Source organism: Engystomops pustulosus, chromosome 2 (assembly GCF_040894005.1).
Source record: "Engystomops pustulosus chromosome 2, aEngPut4.maternal, whole genome shotgun sequence".
NCBI classification, from domain to species: domain Eukaryota; kingdom Metazoa; phylum Chordata; class Amphibia; order Anura; family Leptodactylidae; genus Engystomops; species Engystomops pustulosus.
The window spans coordinates 94,206,283-94,224,539 of NC_092412.1; the positions used below are offsets into that span (position 1 = coordinate 94,206,283).

General features: G+C 43.3%; 1 long non-coding RNA gene across 2 annotated transcripts in view; it reads right to left on the bottom strand.

Annotated features, from left to right (window-relative positions):
• LOC140118105 (uncharacterized) overlaps positions 1-18,257 on the bottom strand; it is a 46,919-nt gene that overhangs the window by 7,139 nt on the left and 21,523 nt on the right. The gene's annotated exons all lie outside the window — the stretch shown is intronic.

Sequence of the window (18,257 nt, forward strand, 5' to 3'; positions counted from 1 at the left end):
CATATACAAAATAATAAGACATTACAGAGTAATAACATAATCAGATGGAGCAATAGGAATGAGAGCCCTGCTCCCTATGTACAGAAATATAACTAATAAAATAGTGTCCCCTTTGTACAGGCGTATAACTACTATACAAGAATATATCTGCTATAATACTGCCCCCTATGTAATGTACAAGAATATAACTACTATAATACTGCCCTCTATGTACAATTATATAACTACTATAATAATGCCCCCTATGTACAGGGATATAACTACTATTATACTGCCCCCTATGTACAATAGTATAACTACTATATTACTGCCCCCTATGTACAAGAATATTACTACTATAATACCACCCTACACCTACAAGCACAAAACTAAGCCATTTTTAGCCAAAAAGTATACAAATCTTTATTTCATTTCATTAAAAAATTACATATTCCACAAAAGGAAGATAAAGGGGGAGTGGGGGATACAAGCAGATAGTGAGGATGTCACACAGGGATAATTAAAAACATGAGCGTCTGGGAGAGTAATGAGTATTAAAACATCATGTCACATGGGTTTAGAGAGGATCATACAATTCATACACAAATATATGGCAACGGCCATGCACGAGATACTAGTAAGTATTCAGACTGATACTGCAGCTTTTTAAATATATAAAGTGCTCAGTGCATGTGCAAAAAAATACATTGTAAACATACCCATGTTTAGATTATGTCTCCCGTCTGCTGTGGATAGATTCCCCGACGCGCGTTTCGGCGCAAGCCTTCGTCTGGGGGTATTGTTCCTATGAATGCAGCTGGATTTTATTTAGGGATCGGCCAATGAGGAAATCGTGCACTCACCTGATTAAAGTTATTAGTTCGAGCCGGCGGAGCTACTGGGCGCACACACGCTGGAAGGTGTCCGCCCCCAGTCCACGCTCATCTCCGTGCACGTGACCAGTCATGTGACGGTGACGTCACACCCGGACACGTGACCGGAGGGAGAGTCATGGAAACAGAGGGCGGATCCTACAGTCCGTGCGCGCACACCCCCGGTATATTATCAGGTGAGAAATGTGCCAATGTAGGAATCGATGGGAGGGGAGAAAGAAACAGCTAATGAAATGATTCTGAGATTACTAACATTTCTATTAAACATCAATTACTCCAGAACAGGGTAGATTGTACATGTTCTATATCGATGATCCATAGGACCGGAAAGAGAACAGCAAAAAAAAGGAATATATAATAGTTATAGGTAAGTTCTTAGGCGGATTATGCATTTCTCTATTAAAGGTATATGGACCAAAATATATATGTATTTGTTATGGATCACTTCTATTTTAGGGATGGATAGTGAAGGGAAGTGTGGGAAGGTGATGAGTGTGGTGATAGGTGATGGGGTGAAAAAATGGGTGAGGTGAGAAATAGGGGAGAAAGGGGGGGGGAAGGGGGGGGTTTAAAATAGAAGAGGTCCATAAAATTTTCAATATATGACTCATTGATTTATATAACAACTTTTCAATTAAACAGTATTGGGATGGACCAAATAGAGCCTTATCTATGTGTGAGTGCTATTAATAAACCATGTGATTGTATGCATAAAATGTTCCCATAAAAAGGTAACACGGTGATAACACGGTGATAAATACAAATATAATACCACCCTCTATGTACAAGAATGTAACTACTATAATACTGCCCTTTATGTACAATAATATTACTACTATAATACTGCCCTCTATGTACAATAATATAACTACTATAATACTGCCCCCTATGTACAAGAATATAACTACTATAATACTGCCCCCTATGTACAGGGATATAACTACTATTATACTGTCCCCAATGTACAAGAATATTACTACTATAATATGTACAAGAATGTAACTACTATAATACTGGCCCTTATGTACAAGAATATAACTACTATAATACTGCCCTTTAAGTGCAATAATATTACTACTATAATACTACCCTCTATGTACAATAATATAACTACTATAATACTGCCCCTATGTACAAGAAAATAACTACTATAATACTGCCCATGTATACAAGAATATAACTAGTATAATACTGCCCTTTATGTACAATAATATTACTAAAATAGTACTGCCCTCTATGTACAAGAATATAACTACTATTATACTGCCCCCTATGTACAAGAATATAACTACTATAATACTGCCTCCTATGTACAAGAATATAACTACTATAATACTGCCCCCTATGTACAAGAATATAACTACTATAATACTGCCCTCTATGTACAAGAATATAACTACTATAATACTGCCCCCTATGTACAAGAATATAACTACTATAATTCTGCCTCCTATGTACAAGGATATAACTACTATAAAACTGCTTTCCCCCCCCTTTACAGACACCTAGCCCCCCAGGTCTTTTCTCTCTTTCCTCACTCAGACAGCCCCCTCCATGTGTGCTACCCCCTTCTCACACAGCAACCCCCCCAGGTTTATCCCCCCCGCTGCCCCCACTTCTAGTCCACCCATCCCTCCTTCCCCCAGTTCTAGTTCCCCCTCCCACCTGCGCCAATTTTTAGCCCCATTTTCTGTCCCCACTTCTAGTCCACCCATCCCTCCTTCCCCCAGTTCTAGTTCCCCCTCCCACCTGCCCCCATTTTTAGCCCCTCTGCTGCCCCCAGTTCTAGCCCCCATTTGAAGTCCCCCTGCTGCCTCCAGTTCTAGTCCCCCCCTACTGCCCCCAGCTCTAGTCCCCCCCCGTTGCCTCCACTTCTAGTGTTCCCTTCCTTCTTGCCCCGAGTTCTAATCCCCCCTGCTGTGCCCAGTTCTAGTCCCACCCGTTGTACACAGTTTTAGTCCCCCCCCCCCGTTGCCCCAGTTCTTGTTCGCCCCATTGCCCCAGTTCTAGGCCCTCCCCTCCTGCTACCATTTCTAGTCCCCACCCCTCCTGCCACCATTTCTAGTCCCCACCCCTCCTGCCACCATTTCTAGTCCCCACCCCTCCTGCCCCCAGTTGTAGTTTCTCCTCCTCACTGTGAGCAGCCCTGTTCCACAGGAGGCCATACAGAGGAGAAGCCAGATGCTCATGTGATGATGCTATTGCAAGCTACTGTGTGCTTACTGCACACTTGTTTTATTTCATTTTTGCTGTGAATCGCAGCAAAAACAGAATAAAATTGCGCCCTTGTTTCTGCACAGGAGGTTGCAGGCAGCAGGACCAGGGCCACAACACGTGGGTCGGCAGGCAGCGGGTTCTGCATCCTGCTCTAAGGAGTCGCTTAAACTCATGATGGAAAATCGAGAGAATGCAGGAGAGGAAAATCCTACAATAGTACACTGCTGCCAAGCATCACAATATAAGATATTGCCATGGAAGAGAGCAGAGTGTTGTGTATTGGCATTGCAATGAACTCTTAGGGAGTACATATGTAACAAAAAATACCTTTTTTAAATCATATGGAAAACAGGCCATGATAAAAAGACTAAAGAACACATATTAAATGTGAACATGTGTCCATGGCAGTATGGTAATAAATACTGCCCCTGACACCCTGTGATTCAAATACAACTCTGAACCAGATAAAAGTATGACAAAAAATAGTCGTGATATCACCAGTGTCAATGAGGGAGTGGGGGTTAGCTTCCCCATGCGTATTGCCACCAGTTATTTCAGTAGGCCTAGTGTACACTGGTGGCATATACACACTTTGAAAGCAGTTTTTGGCACCACAGGCATAAGTATATATATTTTTTCTCTGTAGCTGCTTCTGAGTCGCATTGAAATCACAGGAAGTGATTGCAATATTTATTGAATTGCCAATAGACATGAGATTCCTTTCACACGAACGTGTAAAGGACCAATATCTGGCCACACAGATCTTTTCCATGTTTACGGCCGTACGCCTTGCCTCGCTATGGATAAAGAAGAGGTGAGCAGCGTTCATTCGTGTGAAAGTAGCCTTATTCTTTTATAGTCATACTCATTAAAACTTGGTTTTGAGCACCGCTCAGATATTTATTGTCTATTAAACATAATAAAGCAGACTTCTGGATCAGTCTGATACTGTGTAGCTATATTTTCAAAGGTAATATGTATGTGCTGGGGGACACATGAATTTATCATATACACAAGAATCTGTAATTATTAGAGGATGCAGTCAAAGACCCTCTGTAAGACAAAATATGGCAAATCTGTCTCTGTATAACTTACTTTGGAAATAGTGTGCTAACATATTTTACTCAAACGGTGAAATGTGGGCATAAAATTCACAAAAAGGCATACAGCAGTCAGTTTCCGCTACAGATTTCTTTCTACAGTGTGTGAATCATGCTTGTAATATGCAGAAAGTATCTACACATTATTCCACAACAGAAAATCTACACTGTACCTACATCACGTGAATAAAAGGGTATGAAACACTGCACATTTCTTGACTCCTTCTTACCCGAACCCTGTAGATGATATAGTCACTTTAAACAAGGGATTGAATGCTCTGGAGAAGTTTATCTGATCTTTGGCAAAAGTACTGCTCTAAGAACCCTTTCCCACAGAAAAATTTGCTTGTACAAGTGCTGTCTGTCAGGGCTCGGGGTCAGTGAACCCCCTGGACCTCCGCGGATGATGACACTAGCTGACACCTGAGACCGGTATCTAAGTAGCACCCGGTCATCAACCGAGCCCGCTGCAAAGCAGGATTGTCTTGCTTTGGCATGGTGCCACCAGGTCGTTCCACAGGTGCGACAAGCCCGCAGTGGCTGCCAAGGTCGAGGTACAGATTCACAATCCAGGCTTAAAGTTGGGGACAGGCAGATAGTCAGGTCTGGCAGCAATGGTGCAGAATCAAGGTCAGGTCCAAGGTCAAATCAGGACGGGAACAGATAATGGGAACTGGAATCACAGTGGAAGCTTTCTTTATGGCACTTAGCTCAAAGATCCAGCTGGGGTGGATGGGAGCAGTCAGTTTTTATAGAAACCCCAGAAGTGGCCAGTGCCAATCAGTGGTGCGCTGGCCTTTAAATCTTCAAGTGCCGGCGCACGCGCGCCCTAGGGATTTCGGACGTCGATCGGGGGAGGAGGAAGCAGGAGCGTGGAGAGGTAAGTGAGGACTGTGGATCGTGCCGCCAAGCAGTGGGGCACGGGTGTGCCTGCGATCCGAGACGTGGATCACAGGGACACCCGTGACACTGTCATAGTCTACTAATTCATTGATAGCTTATTGTGTTATGCACACGTCAGATGGTTTTTGCAGTCTGTTGTCTGATCCTATCAGAGAAAAACACAGTATGAGCGCCGACATATGATGAATGATTAGGTGAAAAAAAAAGGACGTTACTAGGATGCCATCCTAGTGGGGTCTGTTTTTCATGTCCATGTTTCAAGGACTGTAAAAATCATGCACATGTTTCAGGGCTGTGAAAATCAGACGTGAAAATTTAACCAGGAATACAAAAATGTATTGAGGGAAAGCACTAGAACTAAAATCAGACAAAACGCTGACCAAAATCATACAATTTCACATTCGTTCGTGGGCAAGTCTGGCCTAACTCTGCAGAGATGAGCGAGCACTAAAATGCTCGGGTGCTCGTTATTCGAGTCGAACTTTTTCCGACGCTCGAGTGCTCGTCTCGAATAACAAGCCCCATTGAAGTCAATTGAAGACTCGAGCATTTTTCAAGGGGACCAAGGCTCTGCACAGGGAAGCTTGGCCAAAAACCTGGAAACCTCAGAAAATGATGGAAACACCACGGAAATGGACAGGAAACAGCAGGGGCAGCATGCATGGATGCCTTTGAGGTTGCCTAATCGCACCATTATGCCAAAATTATGGGCAACAGCATGGCGATGACAGAGTGAGGCTAGATAGCATCTAAAACACCCAATAATTGACACTGACACTATAGGGGACGGCATGCGGAGGCAGCAGCGGCAGTTTTTTTTTTTTTTAATTTCTTTCTGAACGAAACACGCAGAAGATATCATTAAACAAGCAAACTGAAATGCGGATTGCTGAATGTCCTGGTACTAATGTGAACAAAAAAAATGTATTAGATTACGCCAAACGTGACGTACAGTACGCTTCACCGGCAGAGAGAATGTGGATTGGGATTTCTGGAGATTTCTGCAGACTCTGCCTAATTCAATCAAACCCCCAATAAATTGTCCCACTTAGCTGTTTGAAATGGATATGTGTGTCACTAAGAGGCAAAAATAATGTTCGCAAGTCTCCCTGCAAATTCGTCACAATATGGTAGTAGCTGCACTACTAGTGCCAGCAAGCCCAGCCACAAGGAAATAAAAAAATAAAATATAATGCTATTCTAGCCCTAACAAGGGCTGTTGGGTTCTTGTAGAATCACTCCTGCCTAACAGTAAGCTAATAGAACACCCTAACGCTATCCCTGACCAGCAGCAGCTCTCTCCCTAACGGCATCCAGACACAGAATGATCCGAGCAGCGCGGGCAGCGGCTAGTCTATCCCAGGGTCACCTGATCTGGCCAGCCAACCACTGCTATCAACATGTAAGTGTATCATGTGATGCTAGGTGTACTGCAGAGTCTCCTAGCTTGTGATTGGCTCTGTTTCTGGCCGCCAAAAATCTAAATGGTGAGAGATGCCATTTTCTCGAGTTGGCAAAATATTCGTCCAAGCAACAAGCAGTTTCGAGTACGCTAATGCTCGAACGAGCATCTAGCTCCGATGAGTATGTTCGCTCATCTCTAAATGCACGGGTATGTCCTTGCAGAGTCAGGTTCGGACCATCCAGAAGTATAAAGTATAACAGCTGTCCAGAAGTGGTTAAATAGAAAATAGCAATAATAAGATTGTCTGAATTTAAAATAACTAGAAAATAGTAGACATCCATTTCAATCTGACTGTAAGTGACTGTATTTGAAAACAGTACCTAAAAAAAAATTGTTGGGTGGAAATAGATGCCTAATGCGACATTATTTCTTATCTATGGAAAACACCTACTGTTAAATTAAGAACAAAATGGGATTGACTAGATTGAATTTTGCTCTCCAGAATAATGGAATCCTGTTTTTGCAGCTTTTATAGAAAACATACCACACTGTTAATAAAATAGCAGATAGGATCTGCTGTCAGATTTAATTGATGAAATAAAATACAGTAAGTAAAAAAACACATTCCACTTCTATCCACAAGATGGCAGACGCAGCCTGTATTACATTTGAATAACATTTTTCAAAACAGCATGGACAATGGTCACCTTGCTTGGTCATGATAGATTAACATTATATCCTAAATGTGTAAGAAAAAGCTGTAACTAAAAATTACAAATTTATTTTTTGGTAAAAATCGACTAATACGGCTCATTGTCAAAAATATAGAAGAAAAAAAATAGAAAGGCATTTCTTAAATTTGTCTTTATTATGGGAGTTGATTTCCCATTCCTTTTTAGGTTGGACTAGATGGACTGATGTATTTTTCTAACATTATTTACTATGATAACTGCTGTAGGGTTTATTGCATGTTAATCTGGATTACAGAATTCTTGGCACTTCTTCAAAGATAGAACTGGTGGTTCAAAACTGGAAAAGGGCAACAAAGTCTCCATAAGGAGAACTCATACTTCCCGACCATAGTAAAAAGTCAAACCAGTTCCCTACGCTGTACTGAAGAGACGCAACCACATTGAAACAGTGCTGTCTACAGTTGGGAATCTTCTAGAATAGATAAACTGGTTGGGTTTTAATCCCGCATCATACATGATATCAATGGAGTTGCCTTACAAAGTAGCTAAAAAATCATATTAGCTTTCCAGAAATACCTTTTCCTGTTTCTGAGCAATTTGTAGTTTCAGTGCACCGGAAATCAAAATTTTTTTCATTTAACATGCAATTAATATAACTAGCAAGCATAATATATTATGCAATGGATTCATTTAAATGCAATTGAAATTGGATATTATGCAATGGACTGCAATTGATATAGGATATTAAGATTATGATTATGGCCTGTATCCAAAGACTCCATATACCTAAATCCTGATCGCCGTCAAGTGCACATATCAGTTTCAGCTGCTGCCTTTGACCTATGCTCTGGAATGGTTTGCCCACAGTTTCATCCTGCTGCACAGGTGACGATTCTTTTCCATCAGGCATAGAACAACAACTTATCCTGGCCATAATTTATTGCTGATAAACACCAACATTTCCCATACGAATCTAATCATCACAAAATCCCACACATATTTGGTATTTCCACATTTGTAACAATCAGTACAATAAATCGGAAACATTATTGGACCCCTCAGTGAACGCCTTAAAAAAACACGAAAAACTTTGCAAAAATTTAAATTTTTCATCAAATCCTTTCACTAAAACATGATCAAAAAAGTTATGTGCGCCAATATAGTAATTGAAAAAATGCTAATATTATGTCTCCAAAAAGATGGCGATACTAAAACAAATTACATTTTCTCCAGATTAGTTTTTCTTCAGTAAAATGTTAAAAATATGGTTAAAACACTATATAAATGAAATACAACTGTAATCGTAGTGATTCATTGAATAAAAATAACATATTATTTTATGGTGCCGTGAAATGCCCACCAAAAAATGCTAAGAATCCAAAACCAGAATTTATGATTTCCTTTTACTCCATAAATTCAAGAACTAATAAAATCTTATCAATAAGATAGCTAAAATTAAGTATTTTTAAAGTGTCTAAAATCATAGTATCTTATATGTCCAAATTGCCAAAAAATCAATGCCCATCAATGCCAAAGTTATTAAAGTTATTAAACTTTGTGGAGCGCTTTGGTATTTTATCCACCGAGAATGTGTACATTTTTTTTTTAAATAATATATAGAGTTTATATTAATATATGTTAATATATGGAGTTTTACTATTGTTAAGGCCTCTCAAAGTCACTTGAGAGCTGAGCAGGTCCCTCAAAAGTATAATTTCATGTTTTTTAAGAAAATGTGAAAAACCGCACCTAAAGTTCTAAGTCTAATAACATTCTACAAAAATGAGAGGATACATAAATAAAACATATCAACATAAAGCTGATGTTCAGTAAATGTGTCAAAAAAGTTGAAAATTTTTAATTTGGAAAATCAAGAATTTTTTTTTTAATTTTTGCCCAATTTAATTAAAAAAAATAAATAAAAAACCGTATAAGACGACTTTTGAAGACTGAAAAATCTTCTGTCTGGTTTGGGGTCGTCTTATACGCCGATAATTGACGGCGGCGGTCGAGTCGCGCTACATGGAGAGGGCTCACGGGCTGAGCCCTCTCCATAGCCGGTAAGTCTTTGCTGCATATTGCAGCAAAGGCTTACCGGTAACACCCGCGATCGGTGCTAAAAAGGAAAAAAGTTACAGATTTTTGAAGGTGGGGAGTGAAAAAGGAAAATGCAAAAACGAAAAAGGGCCATGTCCCTAAGGGGTTAAACTCTATATTTTAACAGGAAAGTAGGGGGGTTGTCTTATACACCAGGTCGTCTTATACGCCAGAATATACGGTAACATAAAGTGCTCCTGGATATGTTAAGCAAGTAAGATTTCTTTGGAAATTGTACTTCCTTGTGTCAGTATGCACCCCAAATTACACCTTCTTTATTCTTTGAATCAGTGAATCACAGAGATACCAATTTTATATACCGTATATACTCGAGTATAAGCCGATGCTTCTAATTTAACCACCAAAAACTAGGAAAACCTATTGACACAAGTATAAGCCAAGGGTTGAAAAAGCATTGGTCACAGCCTCCCAGTATATAGCCAGCAAGCCCCTGGTAGTATATAGCCTTCCAGCCCAAAGTAGTATATAGCCAGCCCGCTGTATTATATAGCCAGCCCAGCTATTATATAGCCAGCCCCCTTTTAGTATATAGCCAGCCGAGTGTAGTATGTAGCCAGGCCCCAGTTTGCTCAGCCCATAAAAAAGGAATGCAGGATACACAGGAGGGCTTTCTCTTCAGGGAAATGGCTTGAAGATCCGGAAGTGGCCAGCCCCAATCACCTGTGCGCTGGCCCTTTAAATCTTGAAGTACCACTGCACGCGTGCCCTAGATGAGTGGGCCCACGTGCGGGGCCTAGTCCAGATGGGAGCGGGAACCAGGAAAGGTAAGTCCACGGGAGCTAGGTCGGCACAGCGGAGAGGGGCATGGGTGCATCCATATTGCGGATTGCGGGGGTGCCCGTGACACTGGGAATATTTTTTCATATTTTGCTAGGTTGGATATTTTGGGACATTATATATGTTAATTTATTTTTATATAAGTTCTAAGCAAAAGGTGATTAGGTTTTTATAAAATGTTTATTTTTTTTAACTTTGTAAAATCTTTTAGCCATATATAGTTTTTGAAAAAAGACACTTGTCCATCAAGTTCAACCAAGGAAGGGAAGGGATTCGATGAGGAATTTAGGGGAAACACTTCTATAGACCGTTCTTGAAGCTCTCTGCTGTCCCTGCTGTGACCAAAGCCTGAGGCAGGCTATTCCACAGATTGACAGTTCTCATAGTAAAAAAGCCCTGTCGCCTGATTAAACCTTAATTTCTCCAAACGGAGACAGTGCCCTCCCATCTTTTGATTTGATTTAAGCTGAAACAACTTACCACCATATTTTTTGTATGGACCATTCATATATTTAAATAAATGAATCATGTCACCTCGTAATCGTGATATAATCGTAATATACCTCTACTTATCCGGTTCAGGATGACCACCATCCCGGATCTTGCAAGCTGGTGAGCTATGTGTTCTCTCAACCTCAGGCTGAAGTTGCTGTGGCACCTTCTGTTATCCAACAGCATACTTCTTTTTGAGACTATCTGGGAGTCATGTCTATCGTATTTTCTGCTGAATTCCTCTGCCTCCCAAACCCATTGTCATTATTATTGTTTATTCATTTTAAAAACAGCCTACATATGAATCTAAAGTTTTATCTGCAAGGGGCGTGGCCTGGCTATGGAGGAGTGAGGACGTGCTTCTCCTGAGCTCTGCTCCATCCTTGCTCCTATTCACCCGACCGCCACGTTCCAAGGCAAGCATGGGGGTGAGAAAAAAGAATAAGGGGTCAGAGGCCCCAGCTGACCTGCCAAATGCCGCTGCAACCACAGGAACCAGCAGTTCTTCCCAGCGGTAAAGGTGCCAGAGGAATCTAAGATGGCCACCGCGCCTGTTGCAGCACGCGACCCACAGCCACGTGAGCCCTCCCCTCCAGCTTCTCCAGCACTGCAGCCATCGGGTGACCAGAGCAGCCATCCGGACGGTGACCCGGACCCTACACTCACCTAAGCCGCAGAGGACCCTCATGCCTTCCCTCAGCAACTGGAGGTACAGTCCCCTGTCCCACAGCGCCAGCCAACTCTGCCAGAGAACACCCGGCCCCCAAAGACTCCTGGCACTCTAGAGCCGCAGTGGCATACTTTGGGCCAATATGAGGCCCCTACCACCAGCCAGAGGGCCAGACCAGGAGACGCTGACCACCAATGCAGCAGCTGGCAGCTCACAAAGTCACTACATGGGCCGCTCTGAACCATAACTTGCATAGCTGTCACCTGTGCCATCGCCAGCACCCCCTTACTGCAGAAGCCTATCTGGCCCATCCACACCTGAGGCCTTGCGATCCCCTGGCGCAAGCTCTCCTTGTTATGATTCTCCAGGGGGCTCGCTACATCAAGTTGCACATCTCTCACAAAACATGCTTAATGTGGCCAAAGCTCTGCATAGATACATGGAGTCGTATGTATCTAGACAGGAAGCAGTGTACAGAACTGAGCTGACCTCCTTGTGGACTGATCTCAGAGGCATTGAAGAACATGTGTCCACTACTGAGGCCTCCATTGCAGCTAACACAGACAGGCTTGACCGCCATGAGAATGCCTTAGCTACCCACTCCATGTAGCTTCAATCTGCAGCATGGTAGACGATGCTGAGAACAGGGGAAGGAGAAATAATGCAGAAGAAATCGCATGCCGCACCAGGTGTAGATAAAAACGTAAATCTTTAATCCCAATTCTCTGATAAAAGTAGTATCGAAAGTACATTAGCCATGAGTAAGGACACTCTGTACGTCCGAAATGCGTAGGCTATACTGCCATATATTCCTTGTTACTCTTTGTCAATCAGGATGCACTGCTGCAGTTATATACCCTCCAGAAGCGGAGAGCTCTCCGCCCATTATTGGAGCTTCTACAACTGCCCAAGATCCCATACACCTGGGGCTTCCCCCCTGCTTTCAGATTTGGCAGGCTAGGACACTCCACCTTGTGAGGCAACCCAGAGAGGTCCCAGCCGCCTGGAGACAGACGCCTTGTCCACAGATAGGCCCTTGCAGCCGCAACAGATTCAGAGGGCACCAGAGACCGGAGAGGGCCCCCCCCAAGATCGGGACCCGCAGCTGTGAGGCCACCTTTGTTCCATCTGAATACGGTGACTGTATCACACATTGCTCCCTACATGGACTAGTTGTTTTCTACCCTGAGTATATATGATTCTCCATGATTCACCGTCCCCTCCAAGAAGACTTAACAAGAGTGCTTAGGCTCACCGGTGATGCATAGATGTGCCCCGTTGTCCTGAGCCGAGGTTGACCTACCTACCCCCTCTTACTTCAGCAGGGGTTCCTTTCCCCGTCATATTCCCCAATGAACCTAGTAGCGGGGCCTTGGAGGGGTACAGTGGGAATTGCAATTCCGCACATTCCATGGAGATCTGTTACTATATAATGTTGCCTTGGATATACATTCATGTATTATTCTGTTATCTCAATAACTAAATCTACAGCTCCTCTGTAGAAGGTCCGTTTCCCACAAGGGGTGCTTCCTGCTCTGCGGGTTACAGTAGGAGGCAAATACATTCAAGCTTTTAACCCACTAGTATCCCAATTGTTTTGTGGGAATCTCTCCCGGGTTTATTTGTTAGTTCATCTTTCCTCTATCCTCTTCCCTCCCCCCTTCCTCTCCATCTTTCCTGCCCTCTGTCTCACATGGTTCCTCTTATCTGTTATTCCTTCAATGCCAGGTGCTTAAATGTCCTCCAAAAGCAATCCCAGGTACTATATGGAACACATAAGCTTAAAGCTGCTATCTTGTTCCTACAGGAGACCCACTTCCGCACCGACCACGTCCCTACCCTCTGCAACAGGTCCGACATGGAATTGGCCAGCCAACTCCAGAGGGGTATCTATCGGTGTCTCCCTCCCGTCTATCCTGGTGGAGTTAACGAGGTTCGGCCACCTTAGCAATTTCAAGGTCAACCTCACCTGAATGTCACTTTACCGGCCTCAGTGGTTGCACATTTAGCATCTCAGTTCCCTTTTAAGTGGCACCAACACATTTCAAATACAGAGAATTATCCCAGGTATTTCCCAGCCGACCTATCCTTATTGTACAGCCTACACTATAAAACTCTCCTGGACCATACTGTAAGAGACCTAGCCCGCTACCACAGCGGTCACCTGTCGTGGTTCAGGTGCATTAACATGTTAAAAATGTGATGTGATGCCTCGACTCCTTTATGTGACGGTTCGGGCGGATGAACCGTAAGCAAGTCTCTGTGGGAAAAATCTGTGGACTCCCTGGACCACCGTGGGGGATGATGGTACTAGCCGCAACCAGGGACCAGAGTCTTAGTGACCCCTGTCACCAGCTCTTCAGCAGAGCCCGCCGCAAAGCGGGATGGTCTTGCTGCGGCGGGGTGCCACCAGGTCGTTCCACGGGTGGGACTAGGCCCGCGGTGGCAGCCAAGGTTGGGAAGCAGGCAACAGGAACCACAGGAACGGATCACCGGAGGGCAGGACCTCGGCAGGATGGCAATACCTCTGCCCTGGATCCAGAGATATTCAGGTTTAAAGTGAGAATATCAGGTGCGATTTTTAAATATAAAAATCTCTCCTGACGGTATTTTAACAGTTAATATCTCCGTTTCCCTGACACCTAGATACACAAATTTAGATTCATTTAAAAGAGGAGACTCTCTTCTTTCATAGGAAGTGAGGTTCTATGTGTCAAAGAGCCAGAGATCCAGCTCTCTGAAGTGTAAACCCCCCTTAAGATTCTTAGGCTACAGGGAGAGTTTGCTGCACACAGGAGCTGCTGAACCTCACAGATAATGGAAATATTCACTTTATATGATACTACATTCTGATAAGGAATAATATAAACGAATATTCATGTTTTTAACCCTCTCCTATCCAAAACTATCTAAGAATACACTTTCTCTCTTATTGCCTTTTATTTCGTGATAGTTTTTTTAGTGAAAATTGACACGATTGATCCGATGAATATTTGATCCTCTTCGCCTAATGTGGCTACATATTAACACTGCAACCCAGAACATGTCCATAAAGTTATATGTAACACTAAAAATACACACATGTTCAGGAATAAAGTTTTTATTTCACACCATCCTCCATTAACCTATGTTATGACGTTCTCACTCAAATTCTTATGAAGCGCGGAGGGTTCTGTTATTGTGTGGATAATACAATGGCGCACATCTAAAAGTGACTTTTATTATCTCATTAGCTTGGTTTATAGATATATAGTTATTTATTTGGGTTACCATTGTGTAAGGGAGCGTATAATGATAGTGAGCATCTGTGTGATGCTCAGTGCAATTTTCTGAAAAAAATTGTTTGGTGTTCCCTATGGATTTAACGTTCTCTTTGCTGCAGATTATTCAGCGCGGCACTGTGCTTGCCAGATCAGTCACTAACCCCATGGGGCTCACAATCTAATCAACCTACCTGTATGTTTTTGGAGTGTGGGAGGAAACCAGAGGAACCGGAGGAAACCCACGCAAACACCGAGAAAACATGCAAATTCTACCAGCGCTGCAAGCCTGTAGTGCTAACCACAGAGCCACCATGCTGCCCATCAATCTCCCTATCATCTATCTCCCATAAAATTCTCCCATATTACAGTTTGTTTTACCATACAAAAGGGAGCCTTTTACTGACGGTGACTGGTCATAAAATAGTTTTATTTTGGGGCCCCACATTTAGTTTTGCCCAGGGCCCCACTATGTCTAGAACCGGCCCTGGAACAGGCACACAGAGGAAACCTGGGAACCCTGGAACACTAGGAATCACAGGAGGGCTTTCACTTCAGGGAATAACTTGAAGATCCATCAGAGAGTGAAGAGAGGTGCCGAAGGAGGCGTGCTGCCTGGACGGGACCACAGCCTGGTGCCTGGAAAGGTAAGTGCGGGCCGGGGGGAACACCACAGCGCGGAGCACAGGTGTACCCGCAATCTGCGACATTGATCGCGGGCACACCCATGACAGTACCCCCCCCCTTTAGGTCCCCTCTTCTTCAGCCCCCTCTTCTTTCTCCACTTCCTCCTTTTCTTCTCGGTGACGGGACACCTGAGGAGGAGAGCAGGAACAGTGAAGACAGGACAAATCCCAATGAGGTGCTTCGACCTGGCAGGGAACCAGCTGAGGATATCTTGAGGATGTCTGGTATGTCTTTTGGCCGGAGGCTGAAGTGTCCCTTTGGGGGGCAGAAGCTGGAGTGGCCCTTGGGAAGCCAGAGGCTGGAGTGGCCCTTGGGAAGCCAGAGGCTGGAGTGGCCCTTGGGAGACTCTGGAGCCGCCTATGGGAAGGCTGGAGACTATGGAGTGGCATCTGGGAAGGCTTGAGACTCTGGAGCGGCCTCTGGGAAGGCTGGAGACTCTGGAGCGGCCTATGGGAAGGCCAGAGGCTCTGGAGTGGCCTCTGGGAAGGCCGGAAACTCTGGAGCGGCCTCTGGGGCCTCAAACCCTGACATGACACTGTCCTGGATGGAGTACTAGCAATTGGCCTCTTTGTTAGAGCTGACCCTGGTCCCACACGGTTTGGCTCCTCCATCACAGAGTTTGAAGTTCTATTTAGACCACCGGAGCATGCCCTTTCTAGACTGTATGGTATCCTACCGGAAGACTCATCCCCAGGTTAGCCTGGGTTTGTGGGAGCATGGGAGTCTGATCTGTCCATCACCCTGACAGTGTAGTGCTCATAAAATGCCCCTGCCGTGTAGTGCGCAAGAGAAAAATTACAAACTGCTGTCCCGCTGGTAAAGATGTCCCCTCATGCTCAATAACATATACCTGGAGGTCCCGGACACACGTGGGAGATGGGTTCGATCCTGCATATATGGTGGAGCTGCTCTGTGCTCCAGCCTTACTGGACCATGGTGTTCAACACCTACCGTTCAGTCACTAGTAAGTCGGTCCTGGTTTCCCCTCAGTTGGCGCTCCTCCCGGTCCTGTGGGTGCCATCTCCTCAATTAAGAAAAGTCTACTTCGCTACTTTCTTGCGGCTGCACAAACTGTGATACCAAGACACTGGGAGAACCTTTCTCCCCCTACGATTGTGGAATGGCTGCCGGAAATCCGGTTCATATAAAAAATGGAGGAGATGGTGGCCAGGGACCCCGACAAGACAATCATGGTCTGGGCCCCTTCGGAGGCCTAACAAAACTCAGCGACTTTTTAAAATATATTCCTGTGAGTGGAATGATTCAACATACGATTGTACACCGTTGGGGTTGCACAAGGTGGTATGAACAGCCATGTGAGGCACATGGCTTCCTTTCCCCTTCCTATTTCCCCCCTCTTTTTTTGCTTACCCTTTCTTTCCCTCTTCTTACTCTTGGTTGTAATAACACACCCAAACAGAGTACCCACCAAACCCTTATGAAAGCCTCTCACGAAACTATTGTCTCTGATGATAAATAGCTCCTCGTTGTTAAGGAGATCGCACTGGTTTCGGACGCCATCTTGACTTAAGAAATCCCAGAATAAGGGACTGTCCGCCATTCTAAGTATTAGCCAGGGGTCACGCTGGGGGTCAAAGCACTGTCCAGTTAATGTCATGATTCAAACTTCATTTTTTGTAACGTGTTTGCTCGCCTAATTACCCTTGACATTTAATGAGAATCCAGACTGTTCTTCATCTTTAGTTCAATATTTTGATTTTGGTGCCAGTTTATCTCTTTCTTCTCAGGGAAATTAGTATAAACATGTCTGGGAACAAGGTCTATTAGCCTTTTCTGAGAAATCTGCTGGTAAATTCATTATGGCCAATAGCATTGCAGTATTCTATTCACGCCTCTTTGATGACTCTTCTGTCTGTGATATTATGCATTTGAGAGATTAAACGGGAGAAGATCTTTACATACACTAAGAGACTGACGTGTCTTGGTTTTATGTTCAAGTTCCTGGTACCAGGACAACCATGAAAGGGTTAATTTGAAAGTCACCTGTACAACTGATAAGGGCGGTTAGGCCCTAGATAAAAATCTCTAACATTAATTGGTATCCCTGGGTGGACCGTTATCCAGACGATTGTTTTCATTATGGTGAATATTTATCGTTGCATAATGTGATCTGTGTGCTATATGGCTCTCTCAATTAGGTCCTGCACGACCAATGTGTGACCCTTGTTTTATTTTTTTTACATAAAGTTTTATCTGGAAATACTCACTTGGAACAGTATGCCAATTGCCAGACAAGAAAAATATTTTTTTTCTACAAATTTCTAATATTTTGCATTCAGCTTTTAGAGGTGAAACTATTCTGTGAGTTTTTTCTATTCGAGTGTTATGAGTCATTGCAAGTAATTTATCTTTAGTCAGGACATTGTCAGGATGTGTCTTCGACCCCCCCCCCCCCCCCTGGGTTTTGGCTCTGTTTGATTTACCTTAGAGATTGATATTCCAGGCAGCTAAATCTGTGGGTTTTTTGCTACTTTTTCATGATCTGGACTGGAGTTTAAAGCTATATAAGGTGGTGCAACACTGAAAAATTCTTGGGTGTTGTTGCAAATGTTTGAAAAAGCATCGCATGGATGGGGTCTCTGTGGTGTGTCCATTTTTTCCAATGATTTTAATGAGCAAATCTAGTGAAACACTTTAACCAATGTAGTACATGTTATAAAATCAGATATGCCAATATACCCATTCAACATGTTCATTTAGCTGCCATTTATATATTGGAGATCACTTGAATTAGGAATCACTTTATCTGGAATGGTCGCTAAAGTATATTTGTGGGATAAAGGGTGCTTACCAATAATACAAGGCAAATGTAACCAGAAGCCACAAGATCACTGGAGCATAAAATACATGCTTTTGCTGCCTAATGAAGATAAATATTGAAGATTTTGAGATATTGTAGCATGGAACAAAGAAAATGTATTGCTTCTTAAACTCCTTTCTAAAAAAAAAGATTGTTCTAGGAATTCTCTGTCAGTTTCAAGTAACTGCTCATGTTTCAATGTCTGCAGAACAGTAAATAGCCCTGTGAATTGTAAATGGGATG